General features: G+C 36.0%; 1 pseudogene; it reads left to right on the top strand.

Moving 5' to 3' along the window:
- Window positions 1–12425: 12425 nt before the first annotated feature.
- On the top strand, window positions 12426–12597 carry LOC125146875 (uncharacterized; annotated as a pseudogene).
- The last annotated feature ends 624 nt before the right edge of the window (window positions 12598–13221 follow it).

Below are 13221 nucleotides of genomic sequence, written 5' to 3'. Positions count from 1 at the left end.
GAAGAACAGGAATCCTTGTACACTATTGGTGGGAATGTACATTGGTACAGTCAGTATGAAAAACAGTGTGGAAGCTCCTCAAAAAAAAAAAAAATAGAATGCCGTATGATCCAGAAATTCTACTGCTGGGTATATATTCAATGGAAATGTCACTATCTCAAAGGCATATCTGAATCCTCATGATCAGTGCAGCATTATTTATAATAGATAAGACACAAAAACGACCTAAAAGTCTATCAACAGATAAGTGGATACACACATACCTATACTAGAAATACTGTTCAGTCATAAACAAAAATAAAGTCCTGCCATTTATCACAACATAGATGGAGGGCATTACGCAAAGTATAATTAGTCGGAAAGAGAAGCACAAATACTATATGATTTCACTTATATGTAGAATCTAAAAACAAAAAACAAACTCATAGAAAAAGAGATCAGATTTATGGTTACCAAAAACAGGGAGTGGTGGGAGGGGAAACTGGACAAAGGTAACCAAAAGGTACAAACTTGGAGTTATAATATGAATGCATACTGAGGATATAATGTACAATATGGTGACTCAAGTTAGCAACTTTCATATATACCATGTGAGCAGTATTAAAAGAATAGAACCTAAAAGTTCTCATCACAAGGTAGAAACATTTTTTTTAACTATAGAGGTGATGTGTGTTACCTAAACATGTTGGAATCATTTCACAGTTTATGTAAGTCAAGTCATTCTGCTGTACACTTTAGATTTATACAGTGGGATAAACACACACCCCAGTGTTTATAGCACCATGATCTACAATAGCTAAACTATGGAAACAGCCCAAGTGTCCACTGACTGATGAATGGATAAAGAAGTCATGGTGTATATATATAATGGAATATTACTCAGTCGTAAAAAAAGAATGGAATCTTGCATTTACAATGACATGGACAGAACTAGAGACTATTATGCTAAGTGAAATAAGTCAGTGAGAGAAAGACAAATACTATAGGATTTAAGTCATGTATGGAAGTTTAAGAAAGAAATGAGCCAAGAGAAAGTAAAAAGAGAGAGGGAGGCAAATCAAGAAACAGACTTAACTAAAGAGAACAAACTGATGGTTACTGAATGGGTTGGGGGGGAGACGGTGAAACAAGTGATGGGGATTAAGGAGACCACTTGTGAGGAGCACAGGTAGTGCATGGCAGTGCTGAATCACTACATTGTACATCTGAAACTAACATTACACTGTATGTTAAGTAACTGGAATTTAAGTAAAAACAGAAGAAAAGAAAAACATAAACAATAAACCTATAGAGTGCTATATATCAATTATATTTCAAAAAAACTGGAAAAACATGATATTAAAAAGTAACTTTCAAACTTTGGAGGACATTATCACAAGGTGAAAGTTAATGAATAATAATAAAGATAATATAAGCTTTAAAAAGGAGGTGATATTTATAATTATGGAAGGATGTTGCAAATTAGGACTATGCTGAGAAAAGAATATATAGTTACCCTACTGATAATTCACCCACAGCTGCATGAATATTGAAACCCTACACAATTATCAGGACCACTGAATTTTACTTTCTCTGAGAATTTCAGATAATCAAAAAAAATGTGAGAATTCATAAGGAGCTTAGAGATATCATCTAGCTAAGTTACCTACATCACAGAAGAGAAATCTGAAGATCACGTAAGAAAAAAGGGTTTGTCCTAGGTCACACAAGTTTTGGCACAAAAGTTATAGAACACAGGCATTTGATTCCCAGAGTAATATTCTACTATAATAGTTCCATAGGTAGTACAAATACTATAAAAATACCATCATCTTATTATCCAAAGTCAGGATTTCTTGTTTTGAGGTAAATGGTGTTTCCATATGATGGATAAATAATGTAATTTTTCTCTTAGAAAGTTACAAAAATCAACCCAGAACAGAGTTTGTATGTCTGAGCATAGGACGCAAGATTTTTTGTTATAGGTCACCCATCCTTTTTTAAAAAAATATTTTTATTTATTTTGAGATGGCAAGTAGGGAAGGGGCAGAGTGAGAGGGAGAGAGAATCCCAAGCAAGGCTCAAACCCACAAACCGTGAGATCATAACCTGAGTCAAAGCTGAATGCTTAACTGTCTAAGCCACATAGGCGCCCCAGGTCACCCATCCTTTTATGAAGTTTATATTGTGTCATTTGCACATGAAGATTAACCACCGGTTCAAGAGTCCAATCTATATAGTTCCAGTAGCAGATTCACATGGTGCAGGAGTCATAGAGACCTGAAACTCTGAAGACATTGTAACTCACCCAGGATCAGCCTAGAGAAAGTTTCCAATGAGAAGGTTGTGGCTTGAGGTGCCCAGAGTGTAAGTGATTCATTCAGGGTCCTAATGGATCAGAGTAAGGAAGCAAAAATTTTGGTGGTCACGAGTGCTGCAATTTTAAGTGGGTTAATCTGTGTAGGCCTTTTGAGAAGGTGACCTTATGGCAGGAAGGAACACACGATGCAAGATAAAAGAGAGGATAGAGGATACAGGAAATTCCCTATGTCTCATTATTTGATTTTGTGGGTAAGACTGTGGGTTCCAGACTCAGATTGGCTGGATGTGAAGTCTGAACCCACTACTGACTGCATCACTTGAAAACGTGACTTAATCTTTTAAGCCTAGTTGTCTTAATCCATCAAGTGGGGGGAATTTATTGGCCTTACCTTTAAAAGTTGCTGTATAAATGAGAGACTGTTAGTAGCATGCTGGGAATAGGGCCTAAAATATAATATGCAGAGACTAGGTATCAGCTGTTGTTATCATTGCCTTTAGTATCAGACGCAGGACGCGCAGTATGCCAGGGACCAGGACCGTGTGTGAAAGCTGGCATTGGGGCTGCTTTGTCGACCTCACCACCTTCAATGCCACATCCTCTCCATCACTATTTTGCAATAGGAACACACACAGCAGCAAAAAGATCAAAGCCTGCTTTCCCTTCCTTCAAAACTTTTGAGGTGCTCCTAAAGGGAGAAAGACAAAAGTTTTTCCTCTGTATTTGCCACCTGTCAGCTAAAAGACCCCAAAAGGGAAGAGTATTTATTTATACCAAGGTTATTCTTGCAACATAGCTCTTCTTAGCATTGCCAAATTCTTTGATGCTCAAATCCAGATATCTTGCTATGTGTACAGTACCCAGAATAATTCCTTGCTCAAAGTGGCAGATTAATATATAAAAATATAGCATATACAAATATATAAATGTTAAATGACTGAATCATTGAAAGATTACAAAGATGGGAAGAAGGCTGGCATTGAAAGACTAAAACCACACAGGGAGTAAAGCTTGCAAAGCATGATTTGGTTAATTTAAAAAATACATTGAGACGAATGGAAATTATCAGCCAGAGAATGTGGAACCATCTGGAAAAAAGAAACGAGAAACATTAGCCTAAAACAAGAAGGATGCCTGGAGTGAGAAGGGAATGGGGCAGAAATAGAAAAAGAAAAGAAAGTGGCAAGGAAGAGAAGAAGATGGAAAAGAGGTAGGAGAGGCAGTCGTAGAATTTTATAGGAAAATAAAAACGGTAGATTGAAATGACTGGGGTTTTGGCAAGCAGGAAAAGACAACAGGCGTGACAAGCATGAAGCTGCAGAGAATGTCTGTTCACAGACTATTTGTGACTCACTGATGCAGCTATTTCACAAGAGATTTGAAAGACGATTTGAGAGAAAATTGAGGATATTATACACACAGGACTTTTTTATGGTTCATCATGATTATTTACTTTTTCTTATTACATATAAAACGATTCTAAACTAAAACAATGATCTCCCTTCAAAATTTTGTGTCACTTGTTTTATTCTATATAAAAAGCACATCAGATTGGAAATGTGTGGAAGGGATGTTTCTCAGCATTCAGTTTTATATCCCTGAAGCTAATTCCATTTCCATGCCAAGTAGATGTTGGAAATTTTCCGTTGACTATTACACAAATTTCAAAAAGCCAAACCATTGAGTCAGAGGATAGTTTATGGCCCATTAACAATACATTTGCTTCTCAGAACTGTAAACACGGCCTTATGGATCTTAATGTAATTGTTTAGGATGAGTGTGTTGGCAAGAACTGTTGGAGTCTGTTGACACAGTCTGGAAAGCAATGTGTTTTAAGCAAATCTGCAAAATGTTACCAACTCATTAAGCTAAGAGCTTTATGCCTCAGTGTTCTAAAGCAATTCTGTAAGACACATCCGAACAAGGCTGTATATCCATTTCTGGTTCTGCCTTGATTGATGTGTGTATAAAAGGGGCTGACTGTATTTCTCATTGCATTATGCTGATGGTATTTCATCATTATTGTTGCTTTTTTTCATTAAACATTGTTCTTTCATTCTGTTATATAACTAAAAGAATGCAGACAAGCATTTATATACATTCTATGGAATAGATTTGGCTGTATTTAAATATACCATAGGGAATACAAAGGTGCTTCCAAAACTATGTTCCACAGATGCAATATTAATACAAATACACTCCCATTCTCCTTGCATGTTCCTTTAAAATTCAGTCTACCATAGATGCTTGCAACCAGAAGGGACTTTAGATATCATGCAATCCAACCTTGCCCTCACTGAGGTAATACTTTCTAGAGCATCTCTGTTGGGGAGACTAAAATTCAGTACATTTCAAGCGAGGAGTCTTGATTCTTTTGAAGTTTTCAAATGCAAATGAAAGAAACACAACTCAAACAAGGGGCATTGTTTCCTAAAACCGAAAAATTTAGCAGTGTTTCTCATTTGCAGCATGGGTGGTTTGAAGGCCTCAAATTATATTACTATCTCTCTTCACCTTTTAATCCTGCTTTTTTTCCAGATGAATTTCTCCCATCTGCTTTCTCTTTGAGGTGCCACTCAGGGGTCCCACATTACATCTTAATATCTCCATGGCCAGCTCAAAGAGAAATTCACTTTCTTTTTTTTTTTTAATTTTTTTTTTCAACGTTTATTTATTTTTGGGACAGAGAGAGACAGAGCATGAATGGGGAAGGGGCAGAGAGAGAGGGAGACACAGAATCAGAAACAGGCTCCAGGTTCTGAGCCATCAGCCCAGAGCCTGACACGGGGCTCGAACTCACGGACTGCGAGATCGTGACCTGGCTGAAGTTGGACGCTTAACCGACTGCGCCACCCAGGCGCCCCGAGAAATTCACTTTCTAATGGTTCAAGTCAAACTTCTAGATTTGGATATAGCAGACTGACTTCTATCACAAACTCATCTCTAAACCAAACACTGGGACCAGGGATGAGAAATATATGGAACTCTCTAGTTAGGTCATATACTCACACACAGAGGCAACTACCAAACCAGAGTGATTTGTTAATTTAATTGATCTGATCTGCTCTAGATTATTTTCAATTTCTTTCTTTCTCTCATTCTCAACAATACTATGAGACAAAATTCTTTCTTTTACCTCATTAGTTGATTCCTTCCTTTCTACTGATACTGGTATTGCCTTAATTCAAATTGTTAAGAGTTTCCCTGGGACAATAGAGATACCTCTTTATCTCTAGTCTTCTCTAAACTATTTTTTCATATTGTTTCCAGAGTGATTAAGTTTAAACTCATATTTCTCTACTGCCCCACACCAATCCTTCTAACCCCTTTAAGATCTACTCATTCTTTTTCTTTCTCAAATTCTACTTTAAGTCGAGATTAGTATTTCTCTCTTCTACTATCTCATGATTTTCTCTACTTTCATTTACATTAAGTTTTATATGCGTGTGTCCTCCACTAGATTACCAGTCGTTAGAAGGCAGAAACTATATCTTACTTGTTTTTTATCCACAAAAGTAGTGAGAATGAGGTCTTGCCCAAAGTTAGCTTTCACTAAATGCTAGCAAATTTAGTGAAATGCCAAACTGTCCAATATAAACAATAAATATTTTAAGAATGCAATCTAGGCCAAAGTACTCAAGGAAAGGCACATGTATTTGGTATGTAAGATTTTATAGACTTATTGAGAGCCAGGGGTAGGTCTCAGTGTCTGGTTAATATCAGGAAGATATTTTTCCATGGATGTTTTGTATTTCTATAAATCTTGCAGGTGAAGAACAACTGTAATTCTTAACTGTATTTTCAAAGATGTTTTACTGAAAATATATAGCCATTGAAAACAGAGGATAATACTCCCCTCTATAGCAAAATGTGTTTGCTTGTGGTGTATTATAAAAGGTTCGGGTTTCCTTCGAGTTTCTGTCTTTTCTGCAGCCATTGCATGCACATGTGGCCCTGAGTTGATCCTTTCACAGCATACTGCAGGAACCAATATGTGGAAATGGTGATTCTGTGGTTACTGCTACTGTGGAGACTTACAAAGCCTTCACCTTGAACTCAGGTTTCTCACGTCTTCTGTCAACATTCATGAAACTATGGCAGGCTAACTTGTTCCTTTGTAAGTAGGGAAAATATTAGAACCTTCACAGATCTGAATAGGCTGTGTCATAAAAATGCCCTAGAAGTTCTTGTGTACTTAATGGAACTTTGATTTTTATAGTGTTATACCATGTCAATGATAATACCACCAATGGTATGGCAGAATGCTAGCTGTGGTCTTGTATGACCCCAATGGATAATTTAAATATCTACAATAAAGTCAACATTTTGCTACAGTTATTGGCCACTTATTATGTACCAAGTGCATTTCATGAATTAATTTATCATATTCTGCATTCCTTAGTGAACAATACTACCACCTACTATGCCTGGGTTTCTTTCCTAAGTTGTCACTCTCACTTTTCTCTATACTTAATTAGACTTATATTTCTGGAAATGTATTATTTTTTGTCTCTCTGCTTTTCATATCCACACTCCCACCATAATCTCTCCCTCAATTAATGACATAGTCTCCTAAATCTTCTTCTTCTCCTCATCTTGTGGTCTGTACCATCAATTCTGTATACTGAATCAGAGAAAACATTCCAAATTGGAAATATGACCAAATTACTTTCTTACAAACCCTGTCATTGACTACCTTTGCCCTCGGGATAAAACCTATACTCCTAAACCAACTGCATTTAACAGAGACTCAAAATGATAGTAGATGAAATAAGACAGAAGTGTATTTCTCTCAGTTACCAGTTTGGAGAATAGATCATGGTGATTCTGCTCATTGAAGTTGTTGAGCAAGAACATGCTAAAATAATAAGGATTTATCTAAGCTATATAATTCTTGATAAATTAGTTTTTTTTTCTTTTGTCTGTCTCTATTCATGAAAATACAGAGTGGAAAGCTTTTGAGAGGCCTTCTATTCCTGACTTTCTCTGAGTATAGGAAATATAATTTTGTAGAAATTTAGTTAAGAAAACAATAATGATCTTTTATTACTGGACTCTTCCCAAAGGGCTGGACACATCTGTTTCCCTGTGTCTTTTAACCAGTTTTATTTTTTTAATTAACATTTTATACTATCTTTGGTATGTAATCCTCTTCATATTATTGTGGAAGCAGAATGAGTGTGAATAAACACATAAAAACATTTTATATAATTTCTTTAGAAAGACATTTTCAGGAATCACTTTTTTTTAAGAGAAAGAAAGCCTGCACATGAGACAGAGGGGGAAGGAGGGAGAGAGAGTGTGAGCAGCACAGAGGCCAACGTGGGCTCCATTCTATGACCCTGGGATCATGAGTGGAGCCAAAATCAAGAGTCTGATGCTCAAATGACTGATCTACCCAGGCACCCCTCAGGGACCCCTTTTAAATGGATAAGGATAGGAAGGGTTTAACCTTTGCTGAGAGCTTATGCTATCAGAAGCAAACTGACATATTTTTTCAGAGAAGCAAAGAAGCATTACATCCTAATTTTAAAAATGATTCTACAATTTTAAAAAGGAGCAGTCAGTAATATAAGAACTGATAAAAAATGGTGGTAGTGGTAGGGAGAGGGCTTAGAACACAAGGGAATTCCCAGATATTTGTTACTTTTTATACTTTTAAAAAATATTTTAGTTAATATACCCACTGTCCGTTTGTTTTCCCTTTCATCTTTGGATAGACCTGTATCTATCTATGTATTCAAAATAGATGTATAAGTCTTGGAGATAAGAGGATAAATGAAGTCTTATGTCCTGGAAAAGGAAATTGGGATTTGTTAAACTTTAAAGAAAGTATCTCGGGTGAGGGATGGTGCATGTTTATACTGACCTTAGCTTATAGAGAAAACAGTCTTTTTCTTTTTATATATGTTCTTGCAATTGTAAAAACTGCATATAATATATTGACTTTGGCAGCTTGAATACACCTAGTCTTGCCAATACAGTTATTTGTAATTAAACTGACTTTCTTTGAAATGTTTAATTGGAATCCTTAAATTGCTCAGCAGACTCATAGCCCAATTGATTGCCTGTCTCCCAAAGGGCATCTCTTGACCACAAACCTCCAAAGTGCTAATTGCTTTACTGCCCAAAACTCTAAGGACCAAAAGTTTGTGAATTGATTTGACATCTGACTCAGTCATTCATTTACAATATATTTACATCACACATTATTACACAACAATCACAGATGCCCCAGTGTTCAATTCAGAATGCCTGCCTTAATTAATCCCAATATTTATTTTAATGTGAAATGACTTGTTCTTTCTCAAAGACGTTGAAATCTGGAAAGTGGGGGAATGGTGCTCAAGAGTGTATATGTTGAGCATAAGCCCTAGAAGCAATGCTGACAAAAACGTTGTGGAATAAAATTTGGGAGATGTTTTCATTTCTTTCACTTTTAGACTTCTGTCCTTCTAGACAATGTGGACAACCTAATCCATAAGCAGTTTTGAAAATTGACCAGGTATCCCGAGCCTTAAAATAAGATGTTGAGTTTTGCATCACTGAAAGGTTATTTTAAAGTTAGTTATTCATTAACAGTGGATAGAATGAAGGATATAAAACCTCTCTCACAAAATTTCTAATTAGAAGGAGAAGTACCTCACAAAAGAAAAAAAAACATATGGGAAGCAGGCTGACAGTAGATTTTTCAATTATATCAATTAGAAGTAAAATTTTCTTCTTTTCTTAAAGAAAAAGATGGGCCAAACCAATATTTACTTTTATTTTTGCCATCTACTATTTTCAAAAGAAGCAGAAGACAGTATAATGATTTATGAGATAAAGACATATACTTGAGGCATGAAAGGCTCATATGACTCATTTATCACTTTAAGTACTTAATCCCCACATAGTTTACATTAATCTATTGATTTGCTTATTAATCACAGACAGAAAGTTGACTTCATTCATTTTTCAAATTTGATCATAAAATTAAATTACCAAACAAATTCCAAAATACCTAGCAAATTAGAGGCTATTTGGCTTCAACTCTGACCTTTTTGCTTATACCTCATTTTAATGTGTTCTCTGAAGTAACAAAATATAACCAATTACTCATCTATAGGTACCCTCTTATACTTGTTCACTTCCAAACTTTTCTATTGCTGGTCTGTTGTTCTGGAAAACATTTTTTTCTAAATATCTACAGCCAAAATTTTAACAATCTTTTAAGTCCCCTTTAAATGTCTTTTCCTTGTTTGCCACTGTTCTTTGGGGAGGGTAATGATTCGAGTAAGATCAGAAGAATATTATTCTTACTGTTGTGTAGAGGGGCTTAAGAGCAGAAACAGAACAGTTAAGAGGTTGTTGTAATAGTCTAAGGAAGAAACAATGATAACCTGGAATAGAGTATAATCAATGGAAAGGAGAGAAGTGGACAGATTGTATGTATATTCTGGAAGTAGAATTAATTGGTCTACTTCATGAATCAGATACAGACATGAATAAAAAAGAGGAATTAATAATTTTTTTCTTTTTGTCTTGAGCTAAATGAAGAAGGCTAGGGGAAAAAACACATTTTCTTATAAAATTCAAGAGATTATTTTAAGCCATATTAAATTTGAAATGTCTATTAGAGACCCAAATTGATGGGACAGGAAGACATCAGATACAATTCAGGATGTTAGAGGACGGTGTGAAGGCTGAAATTATGAATATGGGAAATGAAAGTATGGATTACCTTTAAAAGCCCTGAGAATAGAGGCAATTGCCTAGGGAAATAAGTAGAAAGGAGAGGACTCTGAAAGGATCAGAAAGGCCAAAAACCAAAACCAAAACCAAAACCAAAACCAAAACACCACACACTCATATACACACACACCCCAGAAGGATTTGGTTTTGCAGAAGGAAGAACTGTTAACTAGTGTCTTATATACTAAGAAAACCTGGCAAAATATCCATTAATTTGGCAACATGGATATCATCCAGAACTTTGGCAAGAATTTTGATCAGGAAATATATGGAGTGGAAGCAAGATTGCTACAGGTAGAATTGTGAACTGAAGTTCAGGAAATAGAGAAAAAATTTAAGAAGTTAACAGCAGCTGAAAGCTGAAAAATAGGGAAGAACTTAGGGCACAATGTACTGTTGAGGCAGGTTTCTCTTTTTAATAAGGAAGAACATGTCCATTAATGGGAATGACCCAGTGAAGAGGGGAAGACTGAAGATGCAAGAAGAGGGAGGTGAGGTGGCAAAATTTTTAGAAAGACTCTAAGGATTCAATCCAAGGGACAAGGAAGGAGGTACTGGCCTTTGGTCAAAGAAAAAGCGGTCCTCTATTTTATTCTGAAGAGAAGACAGATGCAGGGGCAGGTACATCACAGATTTCATTGTGGGAATGTGAGACCTGAAATCAGCTTCCATTTTGCCAATAAAGTGCTGCGTAAAGGCCTTCCAGCATGGGAGCTGCAGAACGTGGGCCTGACAACTAGAGGAGAGGAGAATTTTTCAGAGTTGCCTCTGCAAGTGGGAAAGTGAGTTTACTGCAGAAGCAGATAAAATTTCATGGGACACTATTGTATGCCTAATTGAGATTTGAAATGGAAACTTCTCAATTTGGTTCTGTGACTTTCTTTACTCACATTCAAATGCATCTGGAAAGATGCAGAAGATATCAGATTACTTTTTACTTTACATTATAGTTAAATATTTACATATCTTATTTTTCCTCCATATAATAAAGTCATGAAGAAACAGTATGGAAAACAACACTAAAAATAGAAAATTCCCATCTGTCCTCCCCACAGCACTTAGCACATTGCAATCTCTTAATAAATTTATCAATACATTTTGGAATGAATGAACGTTTTCCTTGCTGTCTTTGTAAATTGGGTCAATGTTTTTTTTAAGTTAAAAACTATTATGAATCATTACCTAGGAAATGAATGTAAAACAGGAATGTCACACTTTTTAAAAATCAGATTTAAAATAAAATATAGTGTCTTTCCATTTTTTCTTTTGCATTCCTTTCAGTCTCTCAGGAAGCTTAAAGAATATGTCCTAATGAATCTCCAAAATAGTATCCCAAGGTGGAGAAGCACAAGAGTGGCTGAGAGACAAAATAGAGATGCAGAGCAGTTCAACAGATTGCCTCAGTGGACTGTAAACAGTACTAATGCAGTAGATAGTGAAGGCGGGGTGGTAGCCTGGGCTTCTTACTGCAAACACCAAACTGACTCATAAAAGAGCTGGAACTGTGATACTAGCTTGTCAAGTGCAATGTGACCTGAAGCAAATCTCGATATGGAAACCTGTTTGCATATTAGCAGAAATCCTTGCATTTAAACATCTTACTATGAAATCTCCAGTTACTATTCAATATTTGGGTAACTTTTAGTTAAAATATTGGCATAAATTCATAGTAAGCATAATGGATTTTGAAAACATGTTTTCAAGACTTACTGTCTTGAAACTAAAATATGCATAGATATTCATTACATAAACCATAAAACAACACAGAACCATGACTTGTCACTTTGGGAAATGAAGACTGGCAGTTGTTATTGTTTTCCTTTTAATTGGCCTTAAAATAATCCAAGTGAGTGATAGTAGTCTCAAAGATTCAAATACCTGACAGCCTGTCTTTATCTGAAAAAAAAAAAATAAAGTTAAAAGAGCTAAAACAAAAATGATGAATGGAAGGAAAAAAAAACTGCTGAAAAGTATTTGGGGAATTATTTGGCTTTTCTTTCTTCTCTCTTCCTGTCCATAGAGAAAAAGAATACATTAACTAATTAACTTTGATCCTGTTAAAGGAAACTTCAAAAGGAGAGAATTCTTTGCCTATGAAAATATATTATAGTATTATCATCACATACTGCTTCAGTACTTACCAAGTTCTTATACAAGCACACAAATGAAACTGCTATCATTCGTTCAACTTATATTTATTGAATACCTATTATGTGATCTGCAAGAGCTGTAAACAAAGAACAAAAGATTACATAAAGATGGCTGATAATGTCCAGACTGGATGGCCGGAAAGGCCTTGCTGAGAAGATATTTGAACTAAAATGTGAATGATACAAGGAAACAGTACATGAAAAGTTCTGAGGAGAGAATTTTTCAAATGGAGGCAGTGGACAGCTTTGCGCAGTGGCAGTATCGTAGCCAATGAGGTTTATCCGAGGCGCGATTATTGTTAATTGGAGGCAGTGGAGGGGAGCTTCAGAATTTTTATATAGAAAGATCTTAGGGATTTAGTATTTAAGACGAAAAACAGGAGCGTTCCTAGAATTTATCATATCCTAACTAGCATACTTCTTCTAATTGGACTGCGTACTCATTTATTTTAATGAGATGGTAGAAATAAGTGAATAAAAAATATGATGATGTTAAAACCCTCATGCAGTGTCAGATGAGTAAGGTACCTTTACGCTGCTCTCCGGGAATGAAGGAATAGCAAATGCTGAATTCCCAAGGCAGGAATGCAGCAGTGTTAACTGGGAGTTTAGGAAGAAGAGTCGTGTGAGAAGAGATGGAGTGAGGTCAAGAATGAGAGAGGCAGCAGACCATGGGGAGGACTGGGTCTAGGACAAATTAAGGTAGATGTGTTTGATCTGCGTGCAGAGAGCAGCTGTTGGAGGGTTTTAAATACACGAATAATGTGATTTTACATATGTTTATATTTATTCTGCTCTATGAGGAAAGGATTAAAGATGCGTTCAAGAGAAATCAAAGGTAACAGTTGGGGCTGTTATAGTAGTCTGGCTGGGCAATGATGGTGCTCGGAATAGGCGAGAGCCAAAGGAGATTGAGACGGTAGATGGATGTGGAAGGTATCTGGAGACAGAGCAGGCAAGACTTACAAACGGGTTGGATATTGGGGGTGGTGATGAGGAAAATGGTAGCTTCAGACTATTAATTGAAAGGAGAAAAAA

This window comes from Prionailurus viverrinus, chromosome A1 (assembly GCF_022837055.1).
Source record: "Prionailurus viverrinus isolate Anna chromosome A1, UM_Priviv_1.0, whole genome shotgun sequence".
NCBI lineage: Eukaryota > Metazoa > Chordata > Mammalia > Carnivora > Felidae > Prionailurus > Prionailurus viverrinus.
The sequence above is the reverse complement of the archived record's forward strand: the minus strand, read 5'-3'. Positions and strand labels throughout refer to the sequence as shown.